The following is an 18,473-nucleotide window of genomic DNA, read 5'->3' as shown; positions in this document are numbered from 1 at the left end:
TCGCCCATCAGTAGCCGGGATAGGCTCCGGCACCCCCGCGACCCCGAAAGGGAAGCAGCGGTCAAGAAGATGGATGGATGGATGGATGGATACTGTAAGTAAAAACACATTTAGCTATTTTTTAAAAATAATTTATACAAAGTAACTTAAACATATGTGTTTATAGGTATTAAAGAGTTGCAGTCATATCTATGTAGTTTTTCATTGTTCATCAAACCGTTAGAGATTCTGAATATTAATTGATTTTGAGGTATAAAAAATAAAATAAATCAACAGCCAAACAGCAGAAAAGTATTCAGGTTTTCTTCAGCTGTGACTAAACAAACAACAGTACACACACGTGCACACTCAAGGCCATCATTATAACATGTCCCTGGGACACACGTGCGCTCGCTCTGGTGTGATTGACAGCTCCGCTCGGCTCTAACTCTGCTTCCATCCAGCATTGAAGTCCGACTCCCACAGAAACACTGAGGGCTCCCAGCACACAAACACTATTAGATCTGAAGCTTTTTTAAAATCCATAGTTTCTAGTTTATCTCTGGAAATGCATGTAGATCCTTAAATTATACGAATTTGTCTTTAACTGCCTTTTTTGTTATGAAGATTTGTTTTATGTGTAAGTTCGTAATTCATCTATGGAGGGAAAATCATGACATCCAGAAAAAGAAGTAAGCTTAAGTCCAGCTGTAACTCCCCCAGACAGGAAATCCCTGACTGGACCGGACTCACACTGACGCTTGATGGGTCAGAGAAGCAAACAACGACCAGTTTTCCTCTGAGAAGTCTGACACTGCTGCGACAGACTGGCGACCTGTCCAGGGTGAACCCCACCTTCGCCCTTCAGTAGCCGGGATAGGCTCCGGCACCCCGCGACCCCGAAAGGGAAGAAGAGGACAAGAAGATGGATGGATGTCTGACACTGACGCTGATATTTGAAAAAGGATTAAAAATGTGTATCAATAAAATACAAGCATACAGACCATCCTTCATGAGACTGCTGCTGAATCCACAAACTCACTTTTACCTGATTAAACACAAGTCATCTTTTGATCTTTTAACTTGTTCACTGTGGTCTTTAAATTCACGATTGTTCAGTTTTAAGCCCAAAACAAAAAGCCTGTCGCCTCTGAGTTGTGGGCGGGACTATTGGCTCAAAAATTAGCCTCCATTCATTTCCCATGATTCATTTGTTGACACGTGTTTCTGATAGGTTACAGCCCCTCACAGCCCCCATCTAACATTATTGATACAAAAAAACTGGTGGGCACCATTGGAGGGAACAGTTTTGAGTTTGATTATCTGAGACGAAGATACAAATAGATTATTGGATTTGTTCGTAAGTCAATTGTATTTTCTACATTTCAACTAAATAAAGAAATACACAGAAACACAGTTCAAATCTTAATTTTCTTTATGAGAAAAATGCTACAAGAACTTGTTTCATTGGAGCAAAAAAAACATTGAATAAAGAATTAAACCCCAAAGAGAGACCATGTTTGACTTCAACTCCTAACTGACGAACTGAATCGCATGTTTCTATGTGGACGCATAATCAATAGTCAAGCTGGAGTTTCCCTCAAGGCTTCCAGCTCCAGTTGGAGCAGAGGAAGACCGCCGCGGTGAAAGAGCGAGGAAATTACACGCAACAAAGGAAGATGGCAGATCAAAGTTCCCTCTGTGCTAGATCAAAGATGAACATCAACAAGATCACTAAATGTGTCCTTGATTGAACTTGGAAGAGCATCAATAGGATTGATGCAACTTTTTGCAAACACAGGACTATGAATAAAAAGACAATGCAGAATATCCTGACATTAGAGCCTGTTGTTTATGTCGTGTTATCTAAAAGAAATACGAGGGTCCAACTGCTTGCTTGTTAGATCTTGTTTTATTTAGAACATTCTCGAACAGGCCTCTCATGCGTGTCTCTCTGACTCCTACGCGGCAGGCGCCGTCTGCAGCGGTGACGTCATTTTCATGCGCCCTCCAGATCATAACAAAGTAGACGTAACATTACCTTAACACCACAGTTTATACCCATAAAAACAATTTGAAAACATCTCATTGCTAAAATCAACAAAGAAGCAGCTGTTTCAAGTGAAACAGTTCTGTGTCATTTAATGATCAACCTAAGGATTAATGTGAAATTAAAACTAAGACAAAGAAGAATGCTTGTCAGAGTACAATGACATTTTTAAAAAGTCTGTCAAGTGTGTTTTTAAGTTTCTTTTAGTATAAATGAATTTCATAAATTAAAACTATACTACAGTTTTGTAACCAGGATGGCCGAGTGGTTAAGGCGTTGGACTCAAGATCCAATGAGCAAATGCTCACGTGGGTTCAAACCCCACTCCTGGTAGGTTGTTAGTTATTGTGCATTTCAAACATTGTCAGCTAGAATGCAAAGATTGCAGTAATTCATCTCCACTACATTGACAAAAAGGCAACTGAAATAAGGGCTTTTCTCAAGAGTTGATTGTCCATGCCCCATATGATGAATTAGGGCCATAACCATTACTCTACCATCACCATGGTTGACTATTGATATGAGATGGCTAACATGCTAAACCTTTTAATTCTGAATAAAACATGATGGAAACCCTTTTAAGTCCATTTTCTATGTCATAAGACTCTTGACCCCAAAATGTAATCAAATATCAAATATTTGTCCTGTTTTTGTTTAACTAAATTTCAGAAACTAAAAATATTCTGCAGTTTTGTAACCAGGATGGCCGAGAGGTTAAGGCGTTGGACTCAAGATCCAATGAGCAAATGCTCACGTGGGTTCAAACCCCACTCCTGGTCGATCCATTGTTATTGACCATTTTAAAGAATGTCAACTAGAATGCAATAGATAATCTCCACCAAACTGACAAGAGGGCTTTTCTCAGTAGCCAGTTGTCCATATCCCAGAAGTTTAAATATGGCCTTAACCTTTACACTACCAAGGTCATAGTTGATTAATGGTATCAGATGGCTACTAAGCTCAAAATGTTTTTCTCTAAATATAGAAATCCTGATCAAATTCACTTTTCAGTGACTTAGAACCGTTTGTCCGAAGATTTCATCAAACATTGAATGTTTTTCTTCTTTCAGTATAAATAAAATTCAGAAACTAAATACATTTGGCAGTTTTGCAACCAGGATGGCCGAGTGGTTAAGGCGTTGGACTCAAGATCCAATGAGCAAATGCTCACGTGGGTTCAAACCCCACTCCTGGTAGATCCTTTGTTATTGACCATTTCAAACATTGTCAGCAAGAATGTAAAGATTGCTATAATTTATCTCTACTACACTGACTAAAAGGGTACTGCAAAAAAGGGCTTTTCTCAAGAGTCAATTGTCCATGTCTCAAATGTTGAAATATGCCCCTAACCATTGCACAACCACGGTCATATTTGCTTATAGGTATCAGATAGCTACTAAGCTCAAAATGTTTTTCTCTAAATATAGAAACCCTAATCAAATTCACTTTTCTGTGACTTAGAACCGTTTGTCCGAAGATTTCACCAATCATTGAATGTTTTTCTTCATTTAGTATAAATGAATTTCAGAAATTAAAACTATTCTGCAGTTTTGTAACCAGGATGGCCGAGTGGTTAAGGCGTTGGACTCAAGATCCAATGAGCAAATGCTCACGTGGGTTCAAACCCCACTCCTGGTAGATCCTTTGTTATTGACCATTTCAAACATTGTCAGCAAGAATGTAAAGATTGCTATAATTTATCTCTACTACACTGACTAAAAGGGTACTGCAAAAAAGGGCTTTTCTCAAGAGTCAATTGTCCATGTCTCAAATGTTGAAATATGCCCCTAACCATTGCACAACCACGGTCATATTTGCTTATAGGTATCAGATAGCTACTAAGCTCAAAATGTTTTTCTCTAAATATAGAAACCCTAATCAAATTCACTTTTCTGTGACTTAGAACCGTTTGTCCGAAGATTTCACCAATCATTGAATGTTTTTCTTCATTTAGTATAAATGAATTTCAGAAATTAAAACTATTCTGCAGTTTTGTAACCAGGATGGCCGAGTGGTTAAGGCGTTGGACTCAAGATCCAATGAGCAAATGCTCACGTGGGTTCAAACCCCACTCCTGGTAGATCCTTTGTTATTGACCATTTCAAACATTGTCAGCAAGAATGTAAAGATTGCTATAATTTATCTCTACTACACTGACTAAAAGGGTACTGCAAAAAAGGGCTTTTCTCAAGAGTCAATTGTCCATGTCTCAAATGTTGAAATATGCCCCTAACCATTGCACAACCACGGTCATATTTGCTTATAGGTATCAGATAGCTACTAAGCTCAAAATGTTTTTCTCTAAATATAGAAACCCTAATCAAATTCACTTTTCTGTGACTTAGAACCGTTTGTCCGAAGATTTCACCAATCATTGAATGTTTTTCTTCATTTAGTATAAATGAATTTCAGAAATTAAAACTATTCTGCAGTTTTGTAACCAGGATGGCCGAGTGGTTAAGGCGTTGGACTCAAGATCCAATGAGCAAATGCTCACGTGGGTTCAAACCCCACTCCTGGTAGATCCTTTGTTATTGACCATTTCAAACATTGTCAGCAAGAATGTAAAGATTGCTATAATTTATCTCTACTACACTGACTAAAAGGGTACTGCAAAAAAGGGCTTTTCTCAAGAGTCAATTGTCCATGTCTCAAATGTTGAAATATGCCCCTAACCATTGCACAACCACGGTCATATTTGCTTGTAGGTATCAGATAGCTACTAAGCTCAAAATGTTTTTTTTCTAGATATAGAAACCCTAATCAAATTCACTTTTCTGTGACTTAGAACCGTTAGTCTGAAGATTTCACCAATCATTGAATGTTTTTCCATCCATCCATCTTCCTCCGCTTCATCCGGGACCGGGTCGCGGGGGCAGCAGTCTAAGCAAAGATGCCCAGACTTCCCTCTCCCCGGCCACTTCCTCCAGCTCCTCTGGGGGGACCCCGAGGCGTTCCCAGGCCAGCCGAGAAACATAGTCTCTCCAGCGTGTCCTGGGTCTTCCCCGGGGCCTCCGCCCAGTGGGACATGCCCGGAACACCTCACCAGGGAGGCGTCCAGGAGGCATCCGGACCAGATGCCCGAGCCACCTCAACTGGCTTCTCTCGATGCGGAGGAGATGTTTTTCTTCATTTAGTATAAATGAAGTTCAGAAATTAAAGCTATTCTGCAGTTTTGTAACCAGGATGGCCGAGTGGTTAAGGCGTTGGACTCAAGATCCAATGAGCAAATGCTCACGTGGGTTCAAACCCCACTCCTGGTAGATCCATTGTTATTGACCATTTTAAAGAATGTCAACTAGAATGCAATAGATAATCTCCACCAAACTGACAAGAGGGCTTTTCTCAGTAGCCAGTTGTCCATATCCCAGAAGTTTAAATATGGCCTTAACCTTTACACTACCAAGGTCATAGTTGATTAATGGTATCAGATGGCTACTAAGCTTGAAATGTTTTTCTCTAAATATAGAAATCCTGATGAAATTCACTTTTCAGTGACTTAGAACCGTTTGTCCGAAGATTTCATCAAACATTGAATTTTTTTCTTCTTTGAGTATAAATAAAATTCAGAAACTAACTATATTCTGCAGTTTTGCAACCAGGATGGCCGAGTGGTTAAGGCGTTGGACTCAAGATCCAATGAGCAAATGCTCACGTGGGTTCAAACCCCACTCCTGGTCGATCGTTTGTTATTGACCATTTCAAACATTGTCAGCTAGAATGCAAAGATTGCAATAATTCATCTCCACTACACTGACTAAAAGGCTACTGAAAGAAGGGCTTTTCTCAAAATTTATTTTTCAATGTCCCAAATGTTGAAATATGGCCCTAACCATTACTTTACCACCACCATGGTTGACTATTGATATGAGATGGCCAACACACTAAAACTTTTAATTCTGAATAAAACATAATGGAAACCCCTCTAGGTCCCTTTTCTATGTCATAAGAATCTTGACCCCAAAATATAATCAAATATCAAATATTTGTCCTGTTTTTGTTTAACTGAATTACAGAAATTAAAAACATTATATAGGTTTGTGACCAGGATGGCCGAGTGGTTAAGGCGTTGGACTCAAGATCCAATGAGCAAATGCTCACGTGGGTTCAAACCCCACTCCTGGTAGATCCATTGTTATTGGCCATTTCAAACATTGTCAGCAAGAATGTAAAGTTTGCTATAATTTATCTCTACTACACTGACTAAAAGGGTACTGCAAAAAAGGGCTTTTCTCAAGAGTCAATTGTCCATGTCTCAAATGTTGAAATATGCCCCTAACCATTGCACAACCACGGTCATATTTGCTTATAGGTATCAGATAGCTACTAAGCTCAAAATGTTTTTTTCTAAATATAGAAACCCTAATCAAATTCACTTTTCTGTGACTTAGAACCGTTTGTCCGAAGATTTCACCAATCATTGAATGTTTTTCTTCATTTAGTATAAATGAATTTCAGAAATTAAAACTATTCTGCAGTTTTGTAACCAGGATGGCCGAGTGGTTAAGGCGTTGGACTCAAGATCCAATGAGCAAATGCTCACGTGGGTTCAAACCCCACTCCTGGTAGATCCTTTGTTATTGACCATTTCAAACATTGTCAGCAAGAATGTAAAGATTGCTGTAATTTATCTCTACTACACTGACTAAAAGGGTACTGCAAAAAAGGGCTTTTCTCAAGAGTCAATTGTCCATGTCTCAAATGTTGAAATATGCCCCTAACCATTACACTACCACGGTCATATTCGATTATAGGAATCAGATGGCTACTATGCTCAAAATGTTTTTCTCTAAATATAGAAACCCTAATCAAATTCACTTTTCTGTGACTTAGAACCGTTTGTCCGAAGATTTCACCAATCATTGAATGTTTTTCTTCATTTAGTATAAATGAATTTCAGAAATTAAAACTATTCTGCAGTTTTGTAACCAGGATTGCCGAGTGGTAAAGGCGTTGGACTCAAGATCCAATGAGCAAAAGCTCACGTGGGTTCAAACCCCACTCCTGGTAGATCCTTTGTTATTGACCATTTCAAACATTGTCAGCAAGAATGTAAAGATTGCTGTAATTTATCTCTACTACACTGACTAAAAGGGTACTGCAAAAAAGGGCTTTTCTCAAGAGTCAATTGTCTATGTCTCAAATGTTGAAATATGCCCCTAACCATTACACTACCACGGTCATATTCGATTATAGGAATCAGATGGCTACTATGCTCAAAATGTTTTTCTCTAAATATAGAAACCCTAATCAAATTCACTTTTCTGTGACTTAGAACCGTTTGTCCGAAGATTTCACCAATCATTGAATGTTTTTATTCATTTAGTATAGCTGAATTTCAGAAATTAAAACTATTCTGCAGTTTTGTAACCAGGATGGCCGAGTGGTTAAGGCGTTGGACTTAAGATCCAATGAGCAAATGCTCACGTGGGTTCAAACCCCACTCCTGGTAGATTGTTTATTACTGACCATTTCAAACATTGTCAGCTAGAATGCAATGATTGCAATAATTCATCTCCACTACACTGACTAAAAGGCTACTGAAAAAAGGGCTTTTCTCAAGATCAATTGTACATGTCCCAAATGTTGAAATATGGCCCTAACCATTACTCTTCCATCACCATGGTTGACAAATGATATGAGATGGCCAACATACTAATACTTTTAACTTTGTATAAAACATGATGGAAACCCCTTAAGTCAATTTTCTATGTCATAAGACTCTTGACCCCAAAATGTAATCAAATATTAAATATTTTTTTTCATTTTTGTTTAACTGAATTTTCAGAAACTAAAGATATTCTGTCGTTTTGTAACCAGGATGGCCGAGTGGTTAAGGCGTTGGACTCAAGATCCAATGAGCAAATGCTCACGTGGGTTCAAACCCCACTCCTGGTAGATCCATTGTTATTGACCATTTTAAAGAATGTCAACTAGAATGCAATAGATAATCTCCACCAAACTGAAAAGAGGGCTCTTCTCAGTAGCCAGTTGTCCATATTCCAGAAGTTTAAATATGGCCTTAACCTTTACACTACCAAGGTCATAGTTGATTAATGGTATCAGATGGCTACTAAGCTCAAAATGTTTTTCTCTAAATATAGAAATCCTGATCAAATTCACTTTTCAGTGACTTAGAACCGTTTGTCCGAAGATTTCATCAATCATTGAATGTTTTTCTTCTTTCAGTATAAATAAAATTCAGAAACTTACTATATTTGGCAGTTTTGCAACCAGGATGGCCGAGTGGTTAAGGCGTTGGACTCAAGATCCAATGAGCAAATGCTCACGTGGGTTCAAACCCCACTCCTGGTAGATCGTTTGTTATTGACCATTTCAAACTTTGTCAGCTAGAATGCAAAGATTGCAATAATTCATCTCCACTACACTGACTAAAAGGCTACTGAAAGAAGGTCTTTTCTCAAAATTTATTTTTCAATGTCCCAAATGTTGAAATATGGCCCTAACCACTACTTTACCACCACCATGGTTGACTATTGATATGAGATGGCCAACACTCTAAAACTTTTAATTCTGAATAAAACATAATGGAAACCCCTCTATGTCCCTTTTCTATGTCATAAGAATCTTGACCCCAAAATATAATCAAATATCAAATATTTGTCCTGTTTTTGTTTAACTGAATTTCAGAAATTAAAAACTTTATATAGGATTGTGACCAGGATGGCCGAGTGGTTAAGGCGTTGGACTCAAGATCCAATGAGCAAATGCTCACGTGGGTTCAAACCCCACTCCTGGTAGATCCTTTGTTATTGACCATTTCAAACATTGTCAGCAAGAATGTAAAGATTGCTGTAATTAATCTCTACTACACTGCCTAAAGGGTACTGCAAAAAAGGGCTTTTCTCAAGAGTCAATTGTCCATGTCTCAAATGTTGAAATATACCCCTAACCATTGCACAACCACGGTCATATTTGCTTATAGGTATCAGATAGCTACTAAGCTCAAAATGTTTTTTTCTAGATATAGAAACCCTAATCAAATTCACTTTTCTGTGACTTAGAACCGTTTGTCCGAAGATTTCACCAATCATTGAATGTTTTTCTTCATTTAGTATAAATGAATTTCAGAAATTAAAACTATTCTGCAGTTTTGTAACCAGGATGGCCGAGTAGTTAAGGCGTTGGACTCAAGATCCAATGAGCAAATGCTCACGTGGGTTCAAACCCCACTCCTGGTAGGTCCTTTGACATTGACCATTTCAAACATTGTCTGCAAGAATGTAAAGATTGCTATAATTTATCTCTACTACACTGACTAAAAGGGTACTGCAAAAAAGGGCTTATCTCAAGAGTCAATTGTCCATGTCTCAAATGTTGAAATATGCCCCTAACCATTACACTACCACGGTCATATCTGATTATAGGAATCAGAAGGCTACTATGCTCAAAATGTTTTTCTCTATATATAGAAACCCTAATCAAATTCACTTTTCTGTGACTTAGAACCGTCTGAAGATTTCACCAATCATTGAATGCTTTTCTTCATTTATTATAAATGAAGTTCAGAAATTAAAACTATTCTGCAGTTTTGTAACCAGGATGGCCGAGTGGTTAAGGTGTTGGACTCAAGATCCAATGAGCAAATGCTAACGTGGGTTCAAACCCCACTCCTGGTAGATCCTTTGTTATTGACCATGTTAAAGAATGTCACCTAGAATGCAATGGATAATCTCTACTAAACTGACAAGAGGGCTCTTCTCAGTAGCCAGTTGTCCATATCACAGAAGTTAAAATATGGCCTTGACCTTTACACTACCAAGGTCATAGTTGATTAATGGTATCAGATGGCTACTAAGCTCCAAATGTTTTTCTCTAAATATAGAAATCCTGATCAAATTCACTTTTCAGTGACTTAGAACCATTTGTCCGAAGATTTCATCAAACATTGAATTTTTTTCTTCTATGAGTATAAATAAAATTCAGAAACTAACTATATTTGGCAGTTTTGCAACCAGGATGGCCGAGTGGTTAAGGCGTTGGACTCAAGATCCAATGAGCAAATGCTCACGTGGGTTCAAACCCCACTCCTGGTAGGTTGATTATTATTGACCATTTCAAACATTGTCAGCTAGAATGCAAAGATTACAGATTAAACATGGCATTTTTCAAATATGGGCTGAGAATGGAATAAGCCTCCAACTGCACTATTTAATTACTCTTTAGAAATAGCTAAATCAAAACAAAAAGCCCCCCATATTGCTATTTTGTCATTTATTTCCCTGTTAATTATTTAAAAAAAGTTGAGTCTACCTTAATTGAATTTTTGGGGGATTAAAAAAAAAACACATCAGCCCACAGTGGGATTTGATCCAACGACCTGTTGGTTGTTAGACCAATGCTCTAACCACTTGGCCAGTGGGTTTGGAAAGCATTTATGTAGTCAGAGTTCATTTTAACACTGACAGGCTACGTGGTCAAAACCTTTGGGGGGTGTTGGAGGTTTACAAGGTACCCAAACTCTAAATCAACTCTTTTTGGCTCTTTACATCTACAAATGAGACTTTAAAGGTACTGCCTTTCTGGTTTTTGACTCATTCAAATGAACAATATGGAGACCCAGTATATGCTACATTGCGCAACAGTCAATCATAGATCCAAGCCACACCTCTGCCGCTCAGTCTGGCTCCACAAGCCCCGCCCCCTTTTTGGCATTTTTCAAATATGGGCTGAGAATGGAATAAGCCTCCAACTGCACTATTTAATTACTCTTTAGAAATAGCTAAATCAAAACAAACAGCCCCCCATATTGCTATTTTGTCATTTATTTCCCCTGTTTATTATTAAAAAAAGTTGAGTCTACCTTAATTGAATTTTTGGGGGATTAAAAAAAAAACACATCAGCCCACAGTGGGATTTGAACCAGCGACCTGTTGGTTGTTAGACCAATGCTCTAACCACTAGGCCAGTGGGGTGGAAAGCATTTATGTCGTCAGAGTTCCTTTTAACACTGACATCCTACGTGGTGAAAACCTTTGGGGAGTGTTGGAGGTTTACAAGGTACCCAAACCCTAAATCAACTCTTTTTGGCTCTTTACATCTACAAATGAGACCTTAAAGGTACTGCCTTTGTGGTTTTGACTCATTCAAATGAACAATATGGAGACCCAGCATATGCTACATTGCGCAACAGTCAATCATAGATCCAAGCCACACCTCTGCCACTCAGTCTGGCTCCACAAGCCCCGCCCCCTTTTTGGCATTTTTCAAATATGGGCTGAGAATGGTATAAGCCTCCAACTGCACTATTTAATTACTCTTTAGAAATACCAAAATCAAAACAAACAGCCCCCCATATTGCTATTTTGCCATTTATTTCCCCTGTTTATTATTAAAAAAAGTTTAATCTACCTTAATTGAATTTTTGGGGGATTAAAAAAAAAACACATCAGCCCACAGTGGGATTTGAACCAGCGACCTCTTGGTTGTTAGACCAAAGCTCTAACCACTAGGCCAGTGGGGTGGAAAGCATTTATGTCGTCAGAGTTCCTTTTAACACTGACATCCTACGTGGTGAAAACCTTTGGGGAGTGTTGGAGGTTTACAAGGTACCCAAACCCTAAATCAACTCTTTTTGGCTCTTTACATCTACAAATGAGACTTTAAAGGTACTGCCTTTTTGGTTTTTGACTCATTCAAATGAACAATATGTAGACCCAGTATATGCTACATTGCGCAACAGTCAATCATAGATCTAAGCCACACCTCTGCTGCTCAGTCTGGCTTCACAAGCCCCACCCCCTTTTTGGCATTTTTCAAATAGGGACTGAGAATGGAATAAGCCTCCAACTGCACTATTTAATTACTCTTTAGAAATAGCTAAATCAAAACAAACAGCCCCCCATATTGCTATTTTGCCATTTATTTCCCCTGTTTATTATTAAAAAAAAAGTTGAGTCTACCTTAATTGAATTTTTGGGGGATTAAAAAAAAAACCCATCAGCCCAGGAGGACCTGTAACCCATCAGAAGGTAAACGGCCAGAAAGAAAGCTGAAGGCTCGGCCTGAGACTCTGATTGTGGGTGATTCCACTGTGAAAGATGTTCAGTGGTTCTGCAGCAGGAACACTAAAGTCCTGTGTTTTCCAAACGACATAGTCAGTGACATGAAGGAACGAATTCTGCAAACTGTGGCAATGTATCCATCAGTACAAAACATTGTACTACACACAGGATCAAATGATGTGTCCAAGCAAAAATCTGAAGTTTTAAAGCAAGACTTCACTGGACTGATAAGAACTGTGAGCTCCATGAATGCAGCTGTCTTTATCAGCGGTCACATTCCAACTCACTCATTTTTTTTTCTCTAAATAAAGAAACCCTGATCAAACTCACTTTTCTGTGACTTTGAACCGTTTGTCCGAAGATTTCACCAAGATTTCTTCTTTCAGTATAAATGAATTTCAGAAATTAAAACTATTCTACAGTTTTGCAACCAGGATGGCCGAGTGGTTAAGGCGTTGGTCTCAAGTTCCAATGAGCAAATGCTCACGTGGGTTCAAACCCCACTCCTGGTAGATCCTTTGTTATTGACCAATTCAAACATTGTCAGCAAAAATGCAAAGATTGCAATAATTCATCTCCACTACACTGACTTAAAGGCTACTGAAAAAAGGGCTTTTCTATACAGTCAATTGTCCATGCCCCAAATGTTGAAATATGGCCCTAACCATTACTCTACCATCAACATGGTTGACTATTGATATGAGATGGCCAACATACTAAACCTTTTAACTCTGTATAAAACATGATGAAAACCCTTTAAGTCCATTTTCTATGTCATAAGACTCTTGACAACAAAATATAATCAAATATTAAATAATTTTCCTGTTTTTGTTGAACTGAATGTCAGAAATTAAAACTATTCTGCAGTGTTATAACCAGGATGGCCGAGTGGTTGGACTCAAGATCCAATGAGCAAATGCTCACGTGGGTTCAAACCCCACTCCTGGTAGATCCTTTGTTGTTGACCATTTCAAACAATGTCAGCTAGAATTCAAAGATTGCAATAATTTATCTCCACTGACTGAAAGGCTACTGATAAAAGGGCTTTTCTTAGCAGTCAATTGTACATCTCCCAAATGTTGAAATATAGCCCTAACCACTACTCTTCCACCACCATGGTTGACTGATGGTAAACTAGCTCAAAGTGTTTTACTCCAAAAACAACATGATGGAAACCATTAAGAAATACCCTGTTCTGTAACTTAGAACCAGTTGTGAACAAATTGAATCAACCATTGAATGTTTTTCTTCTTTTAGTATAAATGAATTTCAGAAACTAAAAATACTATACAATTTTGTAACCAGGATGGCCGAGTGGTTAAGGCGTTGGACTTAAGATCCAATGAGCTGATGCTCACGTGGGTTCAAACCCCACTCCTGGTATGTTGCTTGTGACAAATTCAAAAATAATCTCAGCTACAATGCAAAAATTGCTATAAATTCGCTCAACTACACTTAGTAAAAAGGCTATAATAAAAGGGCTTTTCTCAGCAGTCAGTTTTGCATGATTCAAATGTATAAATAGGACCATTCCACTACCACCACCTTTGTTGACTGATGGGAAACTAGCTCAAAGTGCTTTACTCCATAAACATGATGGAGACCCTTAAGAAATGCCCTGTTCAATAACTTAGAACCATTTGTGAAAAACTTTGATCAACGATTCAATGTTTTTCTTCTTTTAGTATAAATGAATTTCAGAAACTAAAAATATTCTGAAGTTCTGCAACCAGGATGGCCGAGTGGTTAAGGCGTTGGACTCAAGATCCAATGAGCAAATGCTCACGTGGGTTCAAACCCCACTCTTGGTAGATCCTTTCTTATTGACCATTTCAAAGAATATCAGCTAGAATGCAAAGATTGCAATAATTCATCTCCACTACACTGCCTAAAGGGCTACTGATAAAAGGGCTTTTCTTAGCAGTCAATTGTACATGTCCCAAATGTTGAAATATTGCCCTAACCATTACACTACCATCACCATAGTTGACTAATGATATTAGAATTCTTACAACAGGGTGTCAAACTCCAGGCCTTAAGGGCCAACGTCCTGCTGGTTTTCTAGAAACCTTGCCTTATCTGTTGCTGATTACCTGGATCAGGTGTGTTTGGCCAATAAAGAGCTTCAAAGGCAGGTTGGTTGGAAAACTTGTAGGTCACTGGCCCTCAAGGCCTGGAGTTCGGCACCTGTGTCTGACAAGCTCAAAATGTTTTGATCAAATTTCCTTAGTTTCTAAAAAACTTTTTTTATTTTCATGAAGAAAGTTTCTGCAAAAAATAATGTTTTTTTGGTAAAGTAGGTATTGAAAATTTTTCTAAAGTGATCAACCTTTGGGTTCATTCTGTGGAATGATAGTTTTGAAAGATGGGAAAACCTACTAACACAAACAGGCACCCACAACCATAAAGCGAAAGGGCGGGGGGCAAGAGAAAGAAATGTCTCTTTCTGGTGTCTGCAGGCCACCATACATCCAGTTGCGTTGTCGTTGAATGATTGTGACAAAGCGAGGTCCAGCCACAAAAAGTGGGGCCACATAAACTTTATGGGGCATGCAATGGCCCTGCTGTCAGCTCTAATGGGAAACTGCGCCCAGAGACAAAGAGGCGGAAGTGAGTCATAATGTTGAAAGCATGTGTCTGCTGGCTGGGCTATATTTTACTGCGAGTTATGTCGTATGTAATATCTGCCAGCAGAGTGAGTGGTGGGGCAGGAGGCAACGGCTGAACAGGAACGCGGTCCTGAACTCCACTTCTCTGAACAGGTGAGCGAGCTCCAGCCGTGCTGATGGGCAGAAAAAAAAAAAAATAATCTAAATCATCAATCATTCAAATTACAGGCTTGTATCTTAATTTTTAAAAATAATTTTAAAGTATAATTTTAATGTCACTCACTGACCACTTTCTTAGACACACCTGTTCATTTTCTCGTTAATGCAAATGACTAATTAGCCAATCACCTGGCGTCAACTCAAGCATGCAGACATGATCAAGCCGATCTGCTGCAGTTTAAACTGAGCATCAGAACAGGGAACAAAGGAGGTTGAAGTGATTTTTATGGTTGTTGGTGCTAGATGGAATGAACTATTTCAAATACTGCTGATCTACTGGGATTTTCACCCACAACCATCTCTAGGGTTTACAGAGAATGGTCAGATAAAGAGAAAATATCCAGAGAGCAGAAGTTCTGTGGGTGGAAAGGCCTTGTTGAAGCCAGAGGTCAGAGGAGAATGTCCAGACTGGTTTCATCTGAAGGAAAGACATCAGTAACTCAAATAACCAATGATTACATCAGAGTTCTGCAGAAGAACATCTCTGAATGCACAACAACCTTGAACCAGGAAGCTACAGCACCAGAAAACCACACCGGGTATCATTCCTGTCAATACATCGTCATCCCCAAGTCGTCACACATTGACGTTTGGTTAAGGACCCCTCCTCGTCTCTTTTTGACGTCTTGGGTGTCCCCTACATGTAGTTTTTTGAAGTGCTGGATATTTGTAAAATCAAGGGTCCACAAGCCTGGAAGCGGTACCAGATGTGAACTGGTCCTCGGGACATGCCCAGTACCTGTACCCAAACCCAGTACTGGATGCGGTACCAGGCCTGAACCAGTACCTGACACAAACCTGTACCAGGTTAGGGTACCTTTGTGCTCCCTGTCCCGATACTGGACCAATTTTGGTTTGTGGCCCAGACATTGGGGACCTGTGGTTCAATGGTAACTGCCACCATGTCAATAAATGACAAATTGGGGACACCCAAAACTTAGAACAGGAAACTGAGGCAATAACTCTAACAGGATCAACAAAACTGGACGATAGAAATCTGGAACTCTGATGAGTTTCCATTTCTGCTGCCACATTCAGAAGGTAGTGTCAGATTTTGGCGTCAACAACATGAGAGCTTAGATCCATCCTGTCTTGTATCAGCGGTTCAGGCTGGTGGTGGTGGTGGTAGTGTCATGGTGTGGGGGATATTTTCTTGGCACACTTTGAGTACCAACTGAATCACCTGAGTATTGTTGCTGACCATATCCATCCCTTCATGACTGATGCTACTTCCATGTCATAAAGCTGGAATCATCTCAGACTGCTTTCTTGAACACAACAATGAGCTCACTGGACTCTAACGAGTCACCAGATCTCAGCCCAATAGAGTAGCTTTGGGATGTGGTGGAACGAGAGATTGGCCTACAAATCTGCAGCAACAGTGTGATGCAATCATGTTAGTATGGAACAAACTCTGAGGAATGTTTTGAATCTATGCCACCATGATTAAGGCAGTTCTGAAGGCGGGTCCAACCCGGTACTAGCAAGATGTAAATAATAAAGTAGTGTCTTTAGTGCTAACAGATGTATTTGTTTTCAAACTAAACTCCTGTCTGTATTTATATTTGCGGTAATGGCCTCCAAAATGCATTAAATCTGAAAAAAATGCAAAAAAAAAAAAAAAAAAACAATAAAGATTTCAAACTAAGTCCAAAAACAAAAGAAAGTCTTCCTGCTGTAAGAATGGCTTTGTGGATCGGGTCAGACATAAATTCCTCTGAGATGAATATCCAGGCTGATTCCGACCATCGTTACCGCTCTGATTATTTATTGTTATTTGCTGTGAGGGAGGATCTGCTGCACTAAACTCCACCATCCTGCCATATTTTATACATGGAAACATTAAGGGTTTCCATTCAACGAGGTTAAGTATCTTCTTTGTCAGGATGTTAAATGATCATCCAGCTCAAAAGTTAATAACTCTTGATTCGCCTCAGTCATTTGTCTATCTGGATATACTCGCCAAATTCTATTTTTTGGGTTGTTTTTCTTCATTTATCTGTTTTCTTTGTCCTCCCCTCTTCTCTGCTGCCCTCGTTTTTCTTCTTCATATGATCTCTGGAGCTGTTAATTGGCCAAAGCAAGAGTCAATATGAGGTTTACTTTATGTTATGAATACCCAGAAGACCTCATTATTCTTCGCCTCCTCGTTTCTTTTTAAGTGTTTTTCTGCGTGTTAGCCTCCGTCCTTGACTCCTTTGCTCCTCCCTGTCTGGGTTTGCCACGCTTTGTTCAGAAATAATCTCTGTCGAAACAACAGCTTGTGGCGTCAATTCCTCTATGTGGTCTTTGTGTTGCCCAGTATCAATTACCTTCAGTTTAACCAAAATAATAAAAATTGTTAATCAGTATTTTTGAATCATTTACTGCGAGGACTTTCTATATATCACTATTTATTACAGACACACAAATGTTCGCTCCTCAAACTTGTCCTTTTGTGTGTCTGGCCTCCAGTGTTTGTGTGACACATCAAAGCTGGGATCTTATTTATCTTTTTTACAAAAAATTCTAAATATTATATAAATCACTCTACCTGTCATATTAGTCTCAAGAAATTTATATTTGGTTTTAAAAGTGATAATTTAAACATCAATGAGTTTCCAGCTTCACTATTGTTTGCTAAAATTAAATTAAAACCATGCAAATACATAAAAACATTTTTTAACTCTTATTAAAAAAGAATGAATGTTCTGCTTTTCTGCAGATGCTATATTTGAACTGACCTCTAGGGGGCAGTGCCACATCAAAAATGTTTCTGTAATTTGTTTACAGTAGTAAATTCCCTTCAAATGGGAGCCTTATCAACTATCCTAATCATATGCACTAAACAACAATGTTCTGATGAATTAAAAAAAAAAAAACTGCTAAAAATGGAGCAAAACAGCAGAAATCTGTTCATATTTCAGAGCCACTTCTTCAACAAGTCGATCAATCAAAGGCCAAATGAGACTAACCTCTTATGCTTCAGACCTGCAGTCAGAGTGGAGGTAAACATGAGTACATGTGTTTGAAGGGAAATATATCGACCCAGCTCAATGATTTAACAAGACTAAGTATATGCATGATTGTTGACATCTCCATGCACAATAATTGAAAAGTCAACATGAGGGAAAAATCCTGTAAACATTTTTGTGCTTTTATTAGGGATAATTTTTGACAGCACCCTTTAGGTCTGTTAAAAAAATTTGTTTTTGAATCTATAACAATATATAACAATATTTAAATGCATTGATTTTTTTTTAAATATTTTTATATTTATCCAAAATGAATAAAACAAAAATATTTGTTAAATGAACTCTAAAAGCCCAAAACAAGACTGTTCTTCCTGGGTTAAAAAAAAAAGTAAATTTAAGACAAAAATAAAGCTGAAAAGGAAGAAATGAGGAGTTTTATTGAAGGTTTAAGTCTAAATAACATACTTTCACACCAAACGCAGAAACGATATAAATTGTAATATCAACAACAAAAAGGAGCTAAAGCTCTCGCAAAAGCAGTAGCACATCAAGAACCAGCTTCACAACGGACCGCCAGATCCAGAATGCAAAGTAGCTAGAAACAAAGCCAAAAAAATGTAGTGGGTAACTTAGAACT

At 38.5% G+C, this 18,473-nt stretch overlaps 18 non-coding genes across 18 annotated transcripts; all 18 read left to right on the top strand.

Moving 5' to 3' along the window:
* The first annotated feature begins 2,279 nt into the window (after positions 1–2,279).
* trnal-caa lies at positions 2,280–2,362 on the top strand. The gene has a single exon. It is a non-coding gene; the product is annotated as a tRNA-Leu (tRNA).
* A 780-nt stretch (positions 2,363–3,142) lies between these two features.
* On the top strand, positions 3,143–3,225 carry trnal-caa. Its single transcript has one exon. It is a non-coding gene; the product is annotated as a tRNA-Leu (tRNA).
* Positions 3,226–3,584: 359 nt separating this feature from the next.
* trnal-caa lies at positions 3,585–3,667 on the top strand. Its single transcript has one exon. It is a non-coding gene; the product is annotated as a tRNA-Leu (tRNA).
* Positions 3,668–4,026: 359 nt separating this feature from the next.
* Positions 4,027–4,109, top strand: trnal-caa. The gene has a single exon. It is a non-coding gene; the product is annotated as a tRNA-Leu (tRNA).
* Positions 4,110–4,468: 359 nt separating this feature from the next.
* Positions 4,469–4,551, top strand: trnal-caa. The gene has a single exon. It is a non-coding gene; the product is annotated as a tRNA-Leu (tRNA).
* A 658-nt stretch (positions 4,552–5,209) lies between these two features.
* Positions 5,210–5,292, top strand: trnal-caa. The gene has a single exon. It is a non-coding gene; the product is annotated as a tRNA-Leu (tRNA).
* Positions 5,293–5,626: 334 nt separating this feature from the next.
* trnal-caa lies at positions 5,627–5,709 on the top strand. The gene has a single exon. It is a non-coding gene; the product is annotated as a tRNA-Leu (tRNA).
* A 363-nt stretch (positions 5,710–6,072) lies between these two features.
* trnal-caa lies at positions 6,073–6,155 on the top strand. The gene has a single exon. It is a non-coding gene; the product is annotated as a tRNA-Leu (tRNA).
* Positions 6,156–6,514: 359 nt separating this feature from the next.
* On the top strand, positions 6,515–6,597 carry trnal-caa. Its single transcript has one exon. It is a non-coding gene; the product is annotated as a tRNA-Leu (tRNA).
* An 801-nt stretch (positions 6,598–7,398) lies between these two features.
* trnal-uaa lies at positions 7,399–7,481 on the top strand. Its single transcript has one exon. It is a non-coding gene; the product is annotated as a tRNA-Leu (tRNA).
* A 363-nt stretch (positions 7,482–7,844) lies between these two features.
* trnal-caa lies at positions 7,845–7,927 on the top strand. Its single transcript has one exon. It is a non-coding gene; the product is annotated as a tRNA-Leu (tRNA).
* Positions 7,928–8,261: 334 nt separating this feature from the next.
* Positions 8,262–8,344, top strand: trnal-caa. The gene has a single exon. It is a non-coding gene; the product is annotated as a tRNA-Leu (tRNA).
* A 363-nt stretch (positions 8,345–8,707) lies between these two features.
* Positions 8,708–8,790, top strand: trnal-caa. The gene has a single exon. It is a non-coding gene; the product is annotated as a tRNA-Leu (tRNA).
* Positions 8,791–9,586: 796 nt separating this feature from the next.
* trnal-caa lies at positions 9,587–9,669 on the top strand. The gene has a single exon. It is a non-coding gene; the product is annotated as a tRNA-Leu (tRNA).
* Positions 9,670–10,003: 334 nt separating this feature from the next.
* On the top strand, positions 10,004–10,086 carry trnal-caa. The gene has a single exon. It is a non-coding gene; the product is annotated as a tRNA-Leu (tRNA).
* Positions 10,087–12,483: 2,397 nt separating this feature from the next.
* trnal-caa lies at positions 12,484–12,566 on the top strand. Its single transcript has one exon. It is a non-coding gene; the product is annotated as a tRNA-Leu (tRNA).
* Positions 12,567–13,354: 788 nt separating this feature from the next.
* Positions 13,355–13,437, top strand: trnal-uaa. The gene has a single exon. It is a non-coding gene; the product is annotated as a tRNA-Leu (tRNA).
* Positions 13,438–13,782: 345 nt separating this feature from the next.
* Positions 13,783–13,865, top strand: trnal-caa. The gene has a single exon. It is a non-coding gene; the product is annotated as a tRNA-Leu (tRNA).
* Positions 13,866–18,473: the final 4,608 nt, after the last annotated feature.

This window comes from Oryzias melastigma, linkage group LG10, assembly GCF_002922805.2.
Source record: "Oryzias melastigma strain HK-1 linkage group LG10, ASM292280v2, whole genome shotgun sequence".
Taxonomy (NCBI): domain Eukaryota; kingdom Metazoa; phylum Chordata; class Actinopteri; order Beloniformes; family Adrianichthyidae; genus Oryzias; species Oryzias melastigma.
The sequence above is the reverse complement of the archived record's forward strand: the minus strand, read 5'-3'. Positions and strand labels throughout refer to the sequence as shown.